Source organism: Elephas maximus, chromosome 6, assembly GCF_024166365.1.
Source record: "Elephas maximus indicus isolate mEleMax1 chromosome 6, mEleMax1 primary haplotype, whole genome shotgun sequence".
In the NCBI taxonomy this organism is placed as follows: Eukaryota; Metazoa; Chordata; class Mammalia; order Proboscidea; family Elephantidae; genus Elephas; species Elephas maximus.
This window is the reverse complement of record NC_064824.1, coordinates 96,478,014-96,496,945: the sequence shown is the minus strand read 5'-3', so window position 1 is coordinate 96,496,945 and position 18,932 is coordinate 96,478,014. Positions and strand designations below refer to the sequence as shown.

General features: G+C 38.9%; 1 protein-coding gene across 6 annotated transcripts in view; it reads right to left on the bottom strand.

Moving 5' to 3' along the window:
- Window positions 1-18,932, bottom strand: part of PLCL1 (phospholipase C like 1 (inactive)) — a 499,112-nt gene that overhangs the window by 39,680 nt on the left and 440,500 nt on the right. The gene's annotated exons all lie outside the window — the stretch shown is intronic.

Genomic DNA, 18,932 nt, shown 5'->3' with positions numbered 1-18,932 from the left:
TTCTACTCTGTCCTATAGGGTTGCTATGAGTTGGAATCGACTCAACGGTAATGGGTTTGGTTCTTTTTTTTTAACCATACTACAAACCCCTGTGTTTAATTTTGGGGTAGTATGACTTTTGTACTGTGAATAATAAAAACTTCTCTCCCCCTCTAAAGTCTCCTTCTGCATTTATATATTTGTAAGTCTAGGACTTTAATTATTACTATAAAGTATGGCTTTACCATTGTTAATGTGCTTTTTCATGCATTACCTATATAAATAGCCAGGTAGTAGTTGGAACAATTTTGTCACATTAAGGACAATGACTCTAGGTCCAGAATGCCTGTGTTTCAATCCTGGCTGACCACTCATTAGCTAGTTGACCTAGTTAAAGGTTAGTTATTATCTAACCTTTCTGTCCCTCAGTTTCCTTAAATATTAATAGTACCACATGGTTGTCATTAGAATTAAATGATTTAATAAGTATGAAGCACTTAGAACAGTGTCTGGCAAAGAATAACCATTTTATAACTTAGCTATTTTTCTTATTGTTGTTAAGTGCATTCTGTATTAAGGAACGTGTTAGAAAAGAGAATCAAATTTATCAGTTCTAACCAGTCACATGCTTGGTTCCAATTTTAAGGTGGACATTCTGACTTCCCCTACAATGTTTCAAGTCAAGTTATTTTTCAATAATTCTTTGAGTTATTAGATAAAAAGTAATGATGATTTCAAGATGAGGAGATTATTCCACAAATGTAACAAAGACCAAAGGGGCAAAGGTTGCCAGTTTGGGACATAAGTGAATTCTAGGAAAGAGAAAAATTTCAAGGCATTTTCATATGTTTATAGCACTAGGTACATGATAAGCTCTTGACAAATATTTCAAGAGTGACATGATGAAGACGGTGATAATTCACAAAGGGAGAAACATACTCAAGGAAAAAAGCTTCCCAGATTTTTAAAAAGATCCTATAAAAAAATTCTAAAGTTTAGTCACTTGGATTGCTTATGATATCTGAAGCCTACTGGCAAAGGCTACGAAACCAAAAAAGAATTAAAGTATCTTTTTTCAATCTTTTCACAAGCAACCAGAGACAACAGTGATTAGAGTTTTATTGCACTAGTACAAATTTTAATATTATTTTCTGGGCTTAAAAAAAAAAAGGGGCCTATATCCATATAATTCAATTCAAGAAACATGTCTTGAGCACATACCATGTGCCAACTTCTATTGTAATAATATTAATAAATTAAACTGGACACCAGAATTAAAAAATGTAGAATAGGGCAATCAAAAGTTGTATATAACGCATACTCAGAGTATGTGTGTGTATGTGCATATACATTGCATGAAATGAGGAAAATGGCCGGAATGGTGATCTGAAAACCTACAAAACTCTATAAAATTTCCCTAGAGAACAGTAACCAGTTGCCTGACAGTGGGCATCAGGAAAAAGAAAAGATGAAGGTGGGCATTGGGTCTACTGAGAAAGTTAAAACCAATTTCCCAGTCTATGGCATGTGGGAGCCTGCCTGTATTCTGCGAAGAGAGAATATGCTGGTAGGAGATGAGACTGAGTAAAAGAGTAGACCAGGGAAAATGAAGCTCCCCAGAGGAAAAAGGAGGAAGGAAGAGAACAAACTGTCAACCCTATGAGAAAATGGAGCCGCCAAGAGCTGCAGAAACACCCATCTTCCCAAGTGGCACACAGGCATCAAATGGTGACACTGGATACCGTGACTATGAATGCTAAGAGCAGGCTTTGGAGTCACACAGATCAAGTTTTACATCTAGCCCTGTGACTTACTAGTTATTTATGTTATCTTGAACAAATTGCTTAGTTGCTGTAATCCTCGTTTTTCTCATCTGAAGCTTACCACTGTACTTAAGCACAGTCTCCACCCTGAAGAAGCTTGATCTAGTAAGAGAGATATAGGAATAAATCATTACAATACAGTGAGTAAGGGTTATAATCTACAGAGGGAGCACTAAGAGGGAGACTATTTTTTATGAGAACTGAGGGAGACAGCATGGAGAAGAGCAGAGAAAGCTTCCTTAAAAAGGTAACAAGTGACAGGTAAAAAAAGGTAACACTAGAGAGCTGTAGAGGAGATGGCCAGGTGATTGAGATAGGAAATAGCATTTCTTTAGTAGGGAACAAGATGTGCAAAAGCACAGAAGCCTGAACCTACCTGATAAATTCCAGGTACCACCAAAACCTGGTGGCATAGTGGTTAAGTGTTACAGCTGCTAACCAAAGGGTCGGCAGTTCAAATCTGCCAGGCACTCCTTGGAAACTCTATGGGGCAGTTCTACTCTGTCCTGTAGGGTCACTATAGTCGGAATCAACTCAATGGCACTGGGTTTTGGGTTTATCACCAAAACTGTGGGACTGTGGAAGTAAGAAATAAAAATGTACTGAGCTAACCAAGGCCTCATCACAGAGGACTCTGTCCAAGCCAAGAACTTGGAATTTCATCCTATACCCTGAACAGCCAAACATCAAATTATTTCTCTCACTCAAGCCTGCTTGGGCTATTAAAAAGGTTTGTTTGTTTGTTTGTTTAATTCTCTTAACTGAATTTAGAGCATTTTTCTGAAGATTAAACATTTTTGATTAAATTTGTTTTCACAAGAAGGTTGTATTAGACTTGAAAAGAGGATTGGATATTATTTTTCCACTGTCTCCTACTTTTTTCATCTGGAGTTACAAACTGAATCAACTATGTTTGGTTGTCAAAACCAAGGGATATTAAGATCTAGCAGAGATAAACTTGAAATTTCCCTCTAGTACAGTGAAATATATCTGATGTATACAATACTCTGGGTTGTTAAGCTTTTCTCCTGTGCTTCAATACACAAATAAGTAAATGGCAGATTCTCAAGAAGACACACCACTGCATATCGATCCTTTTGAAATTACTGAACACTTCTCCTAAACGTAAACCTTGGTAGAGAAAATTGCTATACTAGAAAATAATCATAATTAATATAAGTAATAAATTTTCAGTGATACTCCCCAAAACCTCATGGAAAACAGAAGACTTGAGGTAGAAAAATACTGACATGGCAGCTATTGGGCAAATCCAGAGGGCGCCACTCACATACCCCTTGGGGTTATATGGTGCACAGCTCGCGTCGTTCAATGTGGCAGCTCTGCCTAACTCTGGGATCAGATTGTTAAACCTTGTGTTGCAAAAAAGAAATTGCACTGGTGTAGAAACGTCTAATCAAAATCTCCAGGAAGATAATTTTGTTGGTATCAATGTTCAACTTCAAAGAAATTCATAAAGTTTCACGCAATAAATAATCAAGGCCAGCCATAGTTCAGGGGCCCCTATCCTTGACAAAGAAACCTTAGGAAGTGACCTTCTCAGGAGCAGTTATTTAAAGAGCAAGGACAGTGATAATCACTTCACTCATTGCTCCCTCTCTCTCTGATGACAGAGCAATCTCCAGAACAAAATTATACTTACTAAGACAAGCCCAAGAATCTGCAAGGTGGTAGAGGATGACAGAAATGATTTGATCTGAGTGATATAACTGTGATATAGTAAAAATGCTATAGTAGGAAAGAATATTTCCCAGAATTCAGAACTGTAATTTCTACCCTGGAAGTACTTGTAATTATTATATTGCTCATAGTGTTTTATCTTTATCATGAAAACAACTGAGAATAGTTTTAGATAACTAAAAACTCAGAGGGAGATGTCACTCCTCCATCATCATCATCATTATTACTCTATCTCCATGAATTATTACAAAGCTTACAATGAGTGAGGTTAAAATAGGATTGCTTAATATAAGAACCAGAGGGCTGCGTTATACATACTTGTTCCTTTCAGTGACAGTCTTCCTCTCCCAGGCTAAAATACATCATAGAAACAAGATAATGAGAAGAAAGTTGCTGGCCTTTTTCCTCTCTGGTTTCAGCTTATAACATTAAAGCCTCTATGAGTTGACTCAGGGGATACATCACATACGTTGGTAAAACTCTTTAATCCCACTTACTCAGATTTATTATTAGGAAAGAGTTACTATTAAAACACAGTCTTTCAAACACAAATAATTTGTATGCCAGCTTCATTTTTAGCAGCCTTCCATATCTGTTTCTTAGCTGATGTTAAACCCACAATAAACAAGAGTCTCTTCCCTGCAACATGCGCAATAAGTGTAGAGAACCATCTGGTAGGTAAGGGAATGAGGAAGTGATGTACAACCAGCCACGATTTCACCAGTTTAAAAAAAAAAAAAAAAAACCTGTATAGTTCTGAGTGTCTATATGATTATTCCATCATATGTTTAAAATGTATTTATTCAAGCAGTCTGGAGGAATAAACTGCTGATTCAGTCATGTACCACCAGAGAATATCAGTAACTCTCTAAAACGTTAAACTTCCCTTCTATGTACTTTTTGCCTGAAAAAAAAAAAGTTCAATCTAGAGAAACAAAAATTTCTAGTGAAACACACCCATAATTCTGACTGAGGGTAATTAAAATGTACTGCTGATGCCCAGGCCATACTTTTAGAGTATAAAGTATGTATTTAATATATTTGAGAAAATACATCTTTTATGCATTTAAAAAAAAAACTCAATTTTCTGAAACCAGATGTGTTATTAATTGATCAGGAACTTCCTTTTGATACAAAAGATTGATATTTCTCAGGCAACGGGATCCACAAACCAATTTTATTCCAGTTGTTCCAGTGTCTGAGTAGTAGACAGCTGGGAGATCCAGAATGTTCTAGTTGATTAGGGGATACCTCTGAGAGATTTGGATCACAATCTTTTTATCCTGGAATACCTTGTAAATCAATTTGAGAACTTTCTATCTCTGACTGCAATTGACTCAAAAGTCCATTGAGAAGAGCATCTTTTAAATGAACACTCAAAGAGCTTGGCTATTTTTAGAACACATAGCTTTGTCCTGGCTGACTTACAAACCAAGTCATGAGGGGTTAGTGTATTTTGCTACATACCAAAGTATTCTCTTCAGCTATACTCATCTTTGTCTCTGAAAACCCAGCTTCTATCTAATAATTAACTAAGTCTTTCTGTGAAATTTGTCTGATAATGCAAAATTCTAAGACTCAATTCTGAGTCATAGTTCTGTGATAGGCCCTCTTTTCCTTCCAGAAGTTACCCTGTTTCAAAACATTAATATGATGATGATAATGATTGATGTTTTTTTACCTTCTTCAAATAGGTTTCGAAACATTATGTGTAAGTTATTTTTTATAAATCTAAACCTATTTTTTAAAAAGTCAAGGGGATTTTTTTAAAGTATAATTAATCTTTTCATAAAACCATTAATTTCCTTATAGGAAAAACTTACTTCCTAGTTATTCTGCTTTGGTAACTTCACTTACTACAAATGTTTAAAATATCAATAATATTTGGGGAGTGGTTAATAATACAAAATTGTCTTACAAGAAGTAGGAAATAAGGGGGGGGGGGTTCAGAACTGGCCTGTCACTATGAGTACATAATCTTGTATATGATGTATAACTGAGGACAATGGATCTGCCTGAAATAAGAGAAGTCTAATTAAATTGGAAAATAACCACTTCAGGATTGAGGAAAATTTTGTTGCTGCCTATTGTGATCTTTTTAATATGGCTTTAAAACAGAATTTAATTTCATTATCCTTAACTGAAATATTCTTTACATATTTACATGTATTTACATTTATATGGGGGCTGTGGTGGTTCAGTGGTAGACTTTTTATCTTCCACAAGGGAGACCTGGGTTGGATTCCCAGCCAGTGCACCTCATGTGCAGCCACCACCTGTCTGTCAGTGGAAGCTTGCATGTTGCTATGACGCTGAGCAGGTTTCAGCAGAGCTTCCAGACTAAGATGGACTAGGAAGAAAGGCCTGGAGATCTACTTCTGAAACTTAGCCAGTGAAAATCCTCTGGATCACAATGGTATGATTCCCACCCAATCAGAGGGGTGGGGCAGGACGGAGCAGTGATTTGAGTTCCGTTGTGCATCGGGGTTGCCATGTGTCAGAGGCCAACTCAACAGCAGCTAACAACATTTTACATACATATGTGTGTGTATGTATATATACACACATACACACACATATAAAAACATATTTTGTATATACATAGGTATATATGTATGTGTATATGTTGACAGTCTTAAACTTTACTGAAGTCTGTGCTTCTAGAAAAACAGCTATGGTTAAAAACTCACCTCACCCTTTTGTGTCCCAGGAAACAGCTTACTGCAAAGAACCAGCACTCCACATATGATAAGACTCAGGGAAGCTCCATCTTTTTAGGCCAGACACTATACCTATTGCAACTGAGCCGATTTCGACTCATAGCAACCCCTCCAAATTCTCTGTGTCTCATAAATCATTAGCTGAACTGTTTGTACCCACTGCCCAGTCTGAACAAAATGCTTGCTACCTTGACTTGAACAAACTTTAGTTAAGTTTCTCTCCTTCCCTCAGGCCCTTGACCTCTGACTCACCTTCAGCATGAGCCAGTTTACAATCCTTCCTTAAAGGGCTTTCCTTAGAATCATCTGACCACAAGGAGCAACATTCCCTGGTCAACTGTATGATCATGCCATCCACTCCCTCACACCCAAATCTTTCCAGCCTTTTTTGTGCCTCCCTATAAAAGAAAATCCTCCTCTGCCAGATCTTGGAGATGCTTGCAGATCTTACGTTAGGAATGTTCTCCCTATTACAGTAGTCTCCCCTCCCTAATGCAATATTCCCATCCCTTTATTGCAATAATCCTTTCAAATGAGGTCTCTCTTTAGCTAACTCTAGATTTGCTTTATTGACAATGTATACGTATGTGTGTATATTTTTGTTGTTTTTAGCTGCCATTGAGTCAGCCCCTGACTCATGGTGACCCCATGCACAACAGTACGAAAGATTGCTGGGTCCCTACATCATCCCCTCATCATTGCTTGCAGATTGGATGGTCGTGACTCACAGGATTTTCACTGGCTGATTTTCGGAATTAGATTGCCAGGCCTTTCCTCCTAGTCCATCTTAGTTTGAAAGCTCCACTGAAACCTCTTCAGCAACATAGCAACACACACGTCTCCACTAACAGATGCGTGGTGGCTGCAAAAGAAGTGCATAGGCCAGGAATCGAACTCAGGTCTCCTTCATGGAAGGTAAGAGTTCTACCACTAAACCACCAATGCCCCGTATGTGTACACATACACACACATGCACACACACACCATACACACAAATAGATTCAAAGAAGTAAGTTCATTTCGCTGTAATTTGGATTGTTGTCGTGTGCTATAAAGTCCATTTCAACTCATAGTGACCCTATAGGACAGAGTGGAAGAGCCCCATAGCGTTTCCTAGGCCGTAATCTTTATGGGACCAGGTGACTAGGTCTTTTGTCTTGAGGAGTGGCTAGTGGGTTAGAACTGCTGACCTTTTGGTTAGCAGCCAAGCACTTAACCCATACGCCATCAGGGGTCCTTCTCCTTTGGGTTAAGAATAAGGAAGTTAGATGTATCCCATCTTTTTTCCCTTGAGCTACATGTTCAGAAGATGAGCTTATGTCTGTAAAACCTAAGAGTGTGATAAGAAACTAGAATGAAACATTTTTGCTGTCAATTTTTTCTTTCTGTTTATATCATCATAGTAAATAGTTAAAAGGCACTTAAGATATCAAACCTACCTTAAGTAAAACTCACCCTTAAACTATGAGTCTGTGCATAAAAAACACACTTACTCTAAAAAAAGGCTTCCTGTGAGAAAGTAAGACTTTCCATAACCTCACAAATTGGAGCCAAATCCCTTGGATTATGATATATCTATTCATTAGGATCCTGCCACTTTTGAATTATTCAGAATCATTATAAAATGTAGCTTTCATCTGGAAAAAAAAAAAGTGTACCTCTGAGAGACACTAAATTTAGTTCTATTGGAGATAAAGTAAAGTGGCCTGTGCCTTCATAATCATGTCAACAGCCTGGCTTTTATCTCTACTAAGCTCCTGGGCAGCACAGCTGGGATGCAGCCACCCAAGGCAGAAATTTGGACACCACATAACCAGCCAGCTTAATGCTAAGACACATTAGCATTCCACCTAAACCACCCTAGAATGTTGAACAAGAGCTATTTGAAATAATGTTTTAAACTTGTGACTTTTTATTAATATGTATGCATTAATTACACTTTAAAAAAAATGAATTTACTCTTTTCTCTAAAACTAACACAGCTAATCCTCTGTAACTCTTTCTTCATCTTTTCAGCTTTAAGTAGCAGAAGTCTTGCAACAGCCAAACTTACAGCACCCTCCTGTACAACTACAAGCTGTCAAATGGATTTTATGGATACACATGGACATAAAACATTGCCACTGATTATTTTGTAGAAGGGGGTGATTAAATTCACTTCTAATTAACAATATGACTCATGACCAGATTTGATATGGTAACAAATTAGCTATGATGCTAATGAGTGGTAATGAAATGAAGGAAGCAGAAATGTTAGAACTCCCCAGGCCATGTTGAAGGAGGTCCAGCACATCTTTATTTTGATTTGTTTTCTTTTCACCGTTATTTTTGGATTGTTTTGGCAACCACACTCAAGTACCAAGGCACAAGACAGGGTTTTGGAATCTATGAAAGGCTAAACATATTTACTTTCAGCTCAACTGGTACTTCCTCATGGAAGACTTCCCTGACCTTTCCAACTAAGTCAAATCCCTGTTACACATTCTCACAACTTTGCAACTTCTCCTTCACAGCACTCCTCACTGTGACAAATTTGACACTCATTGTATGATTATTAAATAATCACCTCCTCAAGTACACAGTCAGCTCCATGAGGCAAGAGGGTCAGGTTTTTATTAACCATCCCATTCCTAGGCACAAAGCCTGGCACACAGAAAAAAAAAAAAAAAACATTGCTATGGAGTCACTTCTGACTCATAGCTACTGAGTAAAACTGCCCCACAGGGTTTCCAAGGAGCAGCTGGTGGATTCAAACTGCCAACCTTTGGTTAGCAGCCAGATGCTTAACGACTTCACCACCAGGATTCCACAGTATGGACTTAATAAATATCTATTGAATGAATGAGCTTGGTTTCACACACACAAAAAATTACTGTTTGCTAATTTATACATTCAATGCCTCTTTTATACTTTGCACCTTCCTATTTATAACTGTAGAAGTGGAAATCAATGAAATCAACTTCTTTAGGTGGGAAAAAGAGTTTTTTATTCTGCACGAACAAGCCAAACAAATAACAAGGTTCTAAAACTGTGTTTAGGAGTACCTTTTAAAATACCTAGTCCAAGTAGTCCAAGTAGCAATGTATCAACCTTAGATGATAAAACCTCAGGAACAGATGCAATGGCTTCTAACTGTATTGTGTTAGCAAAAAGTCAAATATAGAGGCATTCGGAGCAGGCTTTCAGTAAAGGGTTAACATGAACTACTCTTGGGCATACAAGGGAGGTAATAAAGGAGACATGGTTATTCTATGAAAATATGTACAAAGAATGTTCCAGGAAGCATGTAATGAAAATGTTCTAAAAAAGTTGCATACCCAAACTGTTATTAAGAAATGTTTGTCATAAAATACATTAACCCAATAATGAAAGAATTGTTTTTGTTTTTTATGTCTGTGGTATTGGTCACACTGAACTCTGTGTAGGAAAACTCTGCCCTCTTTCAGAACAGTGGAGTACTTTGTACCTTCACTATGTGCTGCTGAACTGGAGTTGCTATAGCCCAACAAAACTTCATTCTTACTCCTATTAGAATATGAGCTTTTCTTCTTTGACATATTTGGTGTCAGAAGCGGGATTTCGAAGGTGCATTGCCTTCAATGACTCCTGAGGTGTCGAGGACTCAGGCTTAGGTACCAGCCTAGCCATTTGTGCTCTGCATCTCCATGGACTCTGGAAGTCATCTCAAGGTAAATAACCTCTCAAATCCAAGCTCCACTCATTTGCGTTGTAGCTCTTTGAGTTTTAGTGAAGGATTTGTTTCTGTTCTTCCAAGTAAGTTTTTACCATTTTTCAGATGAAAAATGGGAAATTCCAGTTCCAAGGGCAAATTGGAGCCTGGCTCTGGGACTCCTGCCCACTATATGAACAAGCACTTCGGTCCTTTAACGCACACATTCTTGTCTTGGCATGACCTCACTAAAGATAGTTTGGAAAATCAGTGGCTACTTTGGGGTTCTTTTGACTCATCTAAATTAGATTTTCTGTGCAGTAAATTGGAAAATAAAGGCTTCTGGATTAAGCAACCTCAATGGAATGCCTATTTTGATTGGTATTTTGAAAAAAACAAACCTGTTGCCATCGAGTCAATTTCGACTCCCTACAGGACAGAGTAGAACTGCCAGATAGGGTTTCCAAGGAGTGCCTGGTGGTTTTGAACTGCCAACCTTTTGGTTAGCAGCCATAGCTCTTACCCACTGGGCTACCAAGGTTTCTTGGTATTTAGGGGCCTCTTTAAAATTTTTTTTTTTTTTAAAGATAGCAAGATAACAAAATTGCTTCCCTGCAGATACTGTCTCCAAATTAACCAAACAAAATAAGGAGCAACAATATCAGGACTCTGCTCCTGCTCCGTCAGCCCCTCTGCCTACTGTTGCTGCTATAACAGAAATACCAGAAATGGATGTCTTTAACAAAGAGAAATTTATTATCTCACAGTCTAGAAGGCTAGAAGTCCAAATTCAGGGTGCCAGCTCCAGGGAAAAGCATTCTTTCTGTCAGCTCTGGGGGAAGGTCCTTGTCATCAATCTTTCCTGTGTCTATTGCAGGGACCCTGGGTTCAAAGGATGCACTCTGATCCCAGCTCTTCTTTCTTGGTGGTAAGAGGTCCCTCTCTCTCTATTCACTTCTCTCGCCTTCTATCTTTTTTTAATTTTTTTATTTTTATTGAACTTTAAATGAAGGTTTACAGAATAAACTAGTTTCTCATCAAACAGTACACACATTGTTCTATGACATTGGTTACCAACCCCATGACATGTCAACACTCTCCCTTCTCAACCCTGGGTTCCCTGTTACCAGCTTTCCTGTTCCCTACTACCTTCCAGTCCCTGCCCCAGGGCTGGTGCACCCCTTTAGTCTTGTTTTGTTTCATGGGCCTGTTCAATCTTTGGCTGAAAAGTGAACCTCAGGAGTGACCTTATTACTGAGCTGAAAGGGTATACGGGGGCCATACTCTCAGGGTTTCTCCAGCGTCCGTCAGGCCAGCAAGTCTGGTCTTTCTTTTTGAGTTAGAATTTTGTTCTACATTTTTCTCCAGCTCTGTCTGGGACCCTCTATTGTGATCCCTGTTAGAATAGTCAGTGGTGGTAGCCAAGCACCATCTAGTTATACTGGACTCAGTCTGGTGGAGGTCGTGCTAGATGTGGCCATTAGTCCTTTGGACTAATCTTTCCTTATATCTTTAGTTTTCTTCATTCTTCCTTGCTCCCAAAGAGGCGAGACCAGTGGAGTATACTGGATGGCTGCTCACAGGCTTTTAAGACCCCAGACGCTACTCACCAAAGTAGAATGTAGAACATTTTCTTTACAAACTATGTCATTCCAATTGAGCTAGATGTTCCCCGAGACCATGGTCCCCATAGCCCTCAGCCCAACAATTCAACCCCTCAGGGAGTTTGGATGTGTCTATGGAGCTACCACGACCTTGCCTTGTACAGTTTGTACTGACTTCCCCAGTATTGTGTACTATCTTACCCTTCACCAATGTTACCACTTATCTATTGTCTATTAAGTATTTTTCCATCCCCACCCCTCCCCTCCCTGGTAACCATCAAAGATTATTTCTTTTTGTATGTAAACCTTTTCATGAGTTTTTACAGTAGTGGTCGATTATAATATTTGTCCTTTTGTGACTGACTTATTTCACCTAGCATAATGTCCTCCAGATTCATCCATGTTATAAGATGCTTCACAGATTCATCATTGTTCTTTATAGTTACGTAATACTCCATTGCGTGTGTGTACCACAGTTTGTTTATCCATTCATCTGTTGATGGGCATCTAGGTTGTTTCCATCTTTTTGCTATTGAGAACAATGCTGAAATGAACATGGGTGTACATATATTTCTCCATGTGAAGACTCTTATTTCTCTAGGATACATTCCTAGGAGTGGGATTGCTGGGTCATATGGTATTTCTATTTCTAGCCTTCTAAAGAAGGGCCATATTGTTTTCCAAAATAATTGTATCATTTTACATTCCTACCAGCAGTGTATAAGAGTTCCTATCTCCCCACAGCCTCTCCAACATTTGTTATTTTCTCTTTTATTGATTCATGCCAATAATGCTGGGGGTGAGATGGTATCTCATTGTGGTTTACTCTCCTTTTATCTCTTGTAAGATAAGATAAAAGGTGACGCAGGCAACACCCCAGGAAAACTCTCCTTATATCAGATCAGGGCTGTGACCTGATTAAGCATGTTGCATCCAACCCTTATCCTCTTTAACATAACTTAATCTTATCTCATTAACCACAGGCAGAGATTAGAATTTACATCACATAGGATAATTACATCAGATCACAAAATGGAGGACAACCACACAATACTGGGAATTGTGATCTAGCCAAGTTGACCCAAATTTTGGGGGGGCACAATTCAATCCATGGCACCAGTTGTCTCTCCTATACCCCTCCTTACCCTCCTATTCTTCCAATAACACTCTATCTGAGGTTCCTTTTTTTCCTGAGAAACCATCTAAGAACTCTTTACCTGAAACGCCCTTTAAGATCCATGCTATGGGATGCTGAGGAGTCTCCCCAATATTATCTTTATTCTCTGAGCTCACTCAGAGTTATGTAGCATTGTGAAGGATTTTCCAAAATTATGTGAAGATCTTTACAAGTTTGTTAAGGAATTTAAAATTCTTATTGAAATTTACCAACCTGGGCTCCCAGATTTGTTTCAATTAGTTCATATAATAACTATGACTGGAGAAGCTCAGCTATGGTTAGAACATGCTGAATCAAAAGATCCCGAAAATAGCTTAGCTTTAAATATAAACAAGACAGCCACTGAGCTGTGGAGAATGCTTAAGCAATGGGTAAGAGAATAAAGATGAGAATGTTTATGATTATCAAACCAGACGGCTTCAAAAGTTTTCTGAACACTCTGGTCTTACCTTATCTGCTCTGGGTGCAACTGGAGCTTTTAATGCTGTTTTCATATCTGCTTTAAAACCTGAAATCTCAGTCTTCATTAAGTGGCATCAATTGAACTGGGAAATGGCCCCTATTGTAGAACTGATTAATTTGGCTTATAAACTATCCCAGACTCTTGAGGCCAAAAGGGACAAAAAGGCTAGCAAATTGATGGCCCACCAGTTACAATTATAGCCCTCAAATAAGAAGAAGAATGCCAAACCTTCTAATGGCTTGTGATGGTTAATATTGTGTGTCAACTTGGCTGGGCCATGATTCTCAGTGTTTATATGTGATCATTCCCATGATGGAATCTGCTGTGAGTAGCCAATCAGTTGAAAGGGGGTTTTCTTGGGGGTGTGGCCTGCATCTGAATATATGCAGATATTCTGGGTTTTTGCTCACTCTGGATCCTGCAGCTACCTCCTGTTCGTCTGACCTTCAGCTCTCGGGACTTGAGCTATCAGCTTATCTGCAGATCTTGAGGTTTGTCAATCTTCACAGCCTGAGAGTGGGAGCCCTGCTCTCTGACCTACCAATCTTGGGTTTGGAGATCCTGCAGCTACGTGAATCAAGAGAAGCCTCTAACCTGACCCAAGGACTTGAGATGTTCCAATCTCTGCAATCAGGTGAGCTGTTTCCTTGATATAAATCTCTCTATATATGTATATTTATACACTTTACTGGTTTTGCTTCTCTAAAGAACCCAGCTGAAGACATGGCCCCAAGGCTGACATCTGCCACTACTGTAAGAAACCCAGTCATTGGAAAAATGAGTGTTGTAAATTAAAAAAACAAAAGAAAACTCTCCAACAAGATGTCCTTCAACCTGCTTTGGAATGAAGGGGCTCTGGTGACACAACAGGAAGTTTTCCTTGGGGGCACTTAACCAGCAAGACAAAACAATTACAAACATTAATGAAGAACTTTGCCAATTTTTGATTGACACTGGATCCAACCCAACTGCTATTAACCCCTATTTTTTACAAAAGCCCCTGCCCCAGAGTACAAAAACCTCAAAGGTAGTGGGGGTTACCAAGAGCAAACACTGATTCATTTTCAACCCATTCCAATATCTCTGGATCATGTAGAAGACGTATACCCTTTTTTGCTTTATCCCCATACCCCTGTCAGCTTGTTGGGCCAAGGTCTTTTGTCCTAGTGGAATTGTCATTTCCAATTTATTAAAAAAGGGATAAATGTTGTTAATTTTACCTGATTCCCAAAATTTACTATTCTAGACTTAACTGTGTTCCCCAAAAATATGTGTCAACTTGGCTAGGCTATGATTCCCAGTATTGTGTGGGTAATTATCTACCATTTTGTGATCTGATGTGATTTTCCTAAGTGTTGTAAATCCTAATCTTTGGCTCTGGTCCATGAGGCAAGATTAGGTCATGTCAAAAAGGATTGGGGGGGATGCAACACCCTTACTCAAGTCACAGCCCTGGACCAATGTAAGGGGAATTTCCCTGGCATGTGGCCTGCATCACCTTTTATATTAAAAGAGATAAAAGGAGATAGAAGTGAGCAGAGGGAGAGGGATCTCCTACCACCAAGAAAGCAGAACCTTGAGCAGAGTGAATCTTTTAGACTCAGGGTCCCTGACCTGAGAAGCTCCTAGACCAGGGAAAGACTGATGACAAGGACCTTCCTCCAGAACCAACAGAGAGAAAATGCCTTCCCCTGGAGCTGGCACTTCTAGCCTGCTAGACCGCAAGAGAATAAATTTCTCTTTGTTAAATCCATCCACTTATGGTATTTCTGTTGTAGCATTACTAGGTAACTAAGACATTTATCAACACAGGTTTTAAATTAGAATATATGCAAAAGGAAGAGGCTGCTTGCTGCTTGCAAGCACTGGTCATGCATGGTGATGATTCAACTCAGTCTAGCCCTCTTCCCCCTAATATTCTTTCATTAATTCCTGAAACTTTATGGGCTACCACATCCATGATTTGGGCCATGTTTTATCAGCAGAACCAATCAAGATTCAAATGTTGTTGTTAGGTGATGTCAAGTTGGTTCTAACTCATAGCCACCCTATGTACAACAGAATAAAACACTACCTGGTCCTGAGCCATCCTCACAATCATTGTTATGTTTCAGCCCACTGTTGCAGCCACTGTGTCAATTCATCTTATTGAGGGTCTTCCTCTTTTCTGCTGACCCTCTACTTTATCAAGCATGATGTCCTTCTCCGGAAACTGATCCCTCCTGATAACATGCCCAAAGTACGTAAGACATCTTGCCCTCCTCCATTCCAAGGAACATATCAGACAATGTTCCACTGCTATTCATAAGATTTCCACTGGTCAATTTTGTAAGAAGTAGATCTCCAGGTCCTTCTTCCTAGTCTATCTTAGTATGGAAGCTCCACTGAAACTTATCCACCATGGGTGACCCTGCTGGATTTGAAATACCAGTGGTATGACTTCTAGCATCACAGAAACACACAAGCCACCAAAATAGGACAAACTGATAGATGAGTGGTGGAAAAATTTAAATAGGTACACCTAAACCTTACCAAAGATTCCTTAGCCCAGCATCCCCTTAAACTAGAAGCTAAGGAGAGACTAACTCCCATTATACAAGATTTCCTTTCTAAAGGACTGATTGTTCCCTGCACAAGCCTTTACAATACCCCTGTTCCTCCTGTGAAGAAACCAAACAATAGGAGGTCGAGATTTGTTCAGGATTTTCATGCCATTAACCGCATTGTTATTCTTAGGCTTCCAGTAGTCCCAAACCCTCACTTACTGCTTTCCAATATCCCTCCAAATGCCACTCACTTTACAGTTGTTGATCTTTGCAGCGCTTTTTTTTTTTTAGTATTCCTGTGCATCCTGAAAGTTTTTGTTTGCTTTAACCTGGGAAAACCAAAAATTTACCTGAACTGTAATACCCCAGGGATTTACTGAATCTCCCACTTATTTTTCCCAAATTCTACATGCACACTTGCAGCCTTTGCAGTTTATGAGCAAATACAAATTGCTGCCGTATGTTGATGATTTCTTAATATGCTCAACCTCCTTGGAGGCTTGCACTGACAATAGTTTAGCTTTGGTAAGGTATTTGGCTGCTAGTGGATATAAAGTTTCCAAACAGAGGTTACAACTGTTCCAACCTTCTGGCAAATATTTGGGCCACATAATCTCTGCAGAAGGTATCTCTATTGACCCTAAATGAAAGGAGGCCATTTTTGTTTTCCCTATCCCTAGAACAAAGAAAGAACTACGCGTGTTTTTAGGGCCTTATGACTATTGTAGGACTTGGATTCCTAATTTTTCTTTGTTGGTCCAACCCTTATATAAATATTTAAAAGCCTCTGAACCAGATTAATTCTAAATTTCACCAGAAGATCATGAGGCTGTAGATAAATTAAAAAAGGCTCTAACAGAAACACCTGCTCTAGGTTTTCTCAACTATCACCTAAATTTTTCCTTTATTTGTACGTTAAGTGCCTAGAAATGCTTTAGGCCTATTGACCCAGAAACATGTAGGATATCAAAGATCTGTAGGCTATTACAGCCTACAGCTTGACCCTGTAGCTAAAGGATACCCTCTGTCATGGATGAATTGTGTCCCCAAAAAATATGTGTATCAATTTGGCTAGGCCATGATTCCCAGTATTGTGTGATTGTCCACCATTTTGTTACCTGATATGATTTTCCTAGGCGTTGTAAATCCTATCTCTATGATGTTAATGAGATGGGATTAGTGACAGTTATGTTAATGAGGCAGGACTCAATCTATAAGATTAGATTGTGTCTTAAGCCAATTCTTTTGAGATATAAAAGAGATAAGGGAGCAGAGAGACCAGGGAACCTCATACCACCAAGAAAGGAGTGCTGAGAGCAGAGTGCATTCTTTGGACCCGAGGTTCCTGTGCAGAGAAGTTTCTAGACCAGGGAAAGATTGATGACAAGGACCTTCCTGCAGAGCCAACAGAGAAAGAAAGCCTTTCCCTGGAGCTAGTGCCCTAAATTTGAACTTCTAGCCTACTAGACTGAGAGAATAAATTTCTATTTGATAAGGCCGTCCACTTGTAGTATTTCTGTTATAGCAGCACTAGATAACTAAGACATCCTTCCTGTTTCTGGGCTGTAGCTGCTACAGCCAAATTAGTGAAAAGCACTGCAGATATAGTGCTGGGAAACTCTTTAGATATTTATGTGCCACATGCTGTAGCTGACATACTTAATTCTGCTTTGGCTTAACATTTTTCCACCAATCAGCTCACTTCTTATGAGGTTCTCCTGGCCACATCTAATGTTAGACTACATTCTAGCCACCCTTCTCCCAGAAACTGACAGCGATAATTATCCTATGCATAACTGCCAGAATTTAACTGAACAACTTTTGACTCTTTAAAAAGATTTAAGAGAGACCCCTTTAACTAATCCTGTTTTTTTTTTTTTTTTTTTGTAGATGACTCCTACCTAAAACCAAATTCTGCTAGCTTTCATTGCCAGACTGGATATGCCGTCACAACTTGTACTGAAGTCCTTGAGAGTCAAACTCTTCCTGAAGCTAGTTCTCTGCAGCAAGCTGAATTAATTGCCCTTCCTAGAGCTTGGAAACTCTATGGAGCAGTTCTACTCTGTCCTATAGGGTCACTCTGAGTTGAAATTGACTCAACAGCAACAGGTTTGGTTTTTTGATTTTACTAGAGCTTGTAAGCTTGCTTCTGGAAAATCTTTAATGTTTACACTGAATCTAGATATTGTTTTGAGGTTGTACATGATTTTGGCATGTTATAGGAACAAAGGATTTTTAACCTCTTCTGGGACTGTCATAAAAAAAAATAGAACTGTAGTAACAGACCTTTTAGCACTCTGATACTTCCGTCTGAAATTGCTATAATAAAAGTACAAACTCACCAGGCAAAAGGAGTACCCCAAAATGAAGAGATTGGGGGAACACTCTTACTGACAGAGTAGCCAAACAAGCTGCTTCTAAAATTACTACTGCCCTTATGATAAATAAGGAAAAGGATCCCTCAAACTTGTTTACCAATGGCCCCAAGTTTTATGAATTACTTCAGAAAAACTTTTAAAGCACCAACAATTAGTTCAAATAGATGAGGGTGAAATATGGAGAAAAGCAGGTTGTTGTCAAGATCTTGCTACTAAATTATGGATGGGACCTAATCGGAAACCTGTTCTACCCAAATATTTGCATACTTCTATGATGCAAACCCTACATGAAGGGTCTCAGGTGGAATGAGATAAAATGATTAAGAATCTAAAGAAATATTAGTGGGGAAAATTTTTTGAAGTTGCTGAACATGTTGCCTCTAATTGCCCCATCTGCCCTTGCCACAATCCTGGAAAACATCTTAAAATCCTACCTGGACAATACCCCTTTCCTTCTGGACCTATGCTTGAATGGCAGCTGGATTTCATTCAGCTGCCACCCCCCACCCCAACAGTTATAAATAAGTATTAATGATGATCTGTAGATTTTCACATTGAATGGAGGCCTTCCCTTGCCGTCATGCAACTGTGGCCTTTGTAGCTAAGAAACTTCTTGAAAACATCATCCCTACCTGAGAAGCACCAAAGATTCTTTGTAGTGAAAGAGGGACCCATTTCACTGGTCAAGTCATTCAATAAATACGTCAAATCTTCCCCATCTTTCCTACTATCCCCAATCTTCTGGCCTAGTGGAAAAGACTAATGGTATAATAAAAAATCAATTAACCAAGCTTCGTGAGGTCCTAAATTTATCCTAGATTGTTTTTCCTTTAATTCTTTTGAACTTAAGATCTACCCTATTTGTATCCCATAA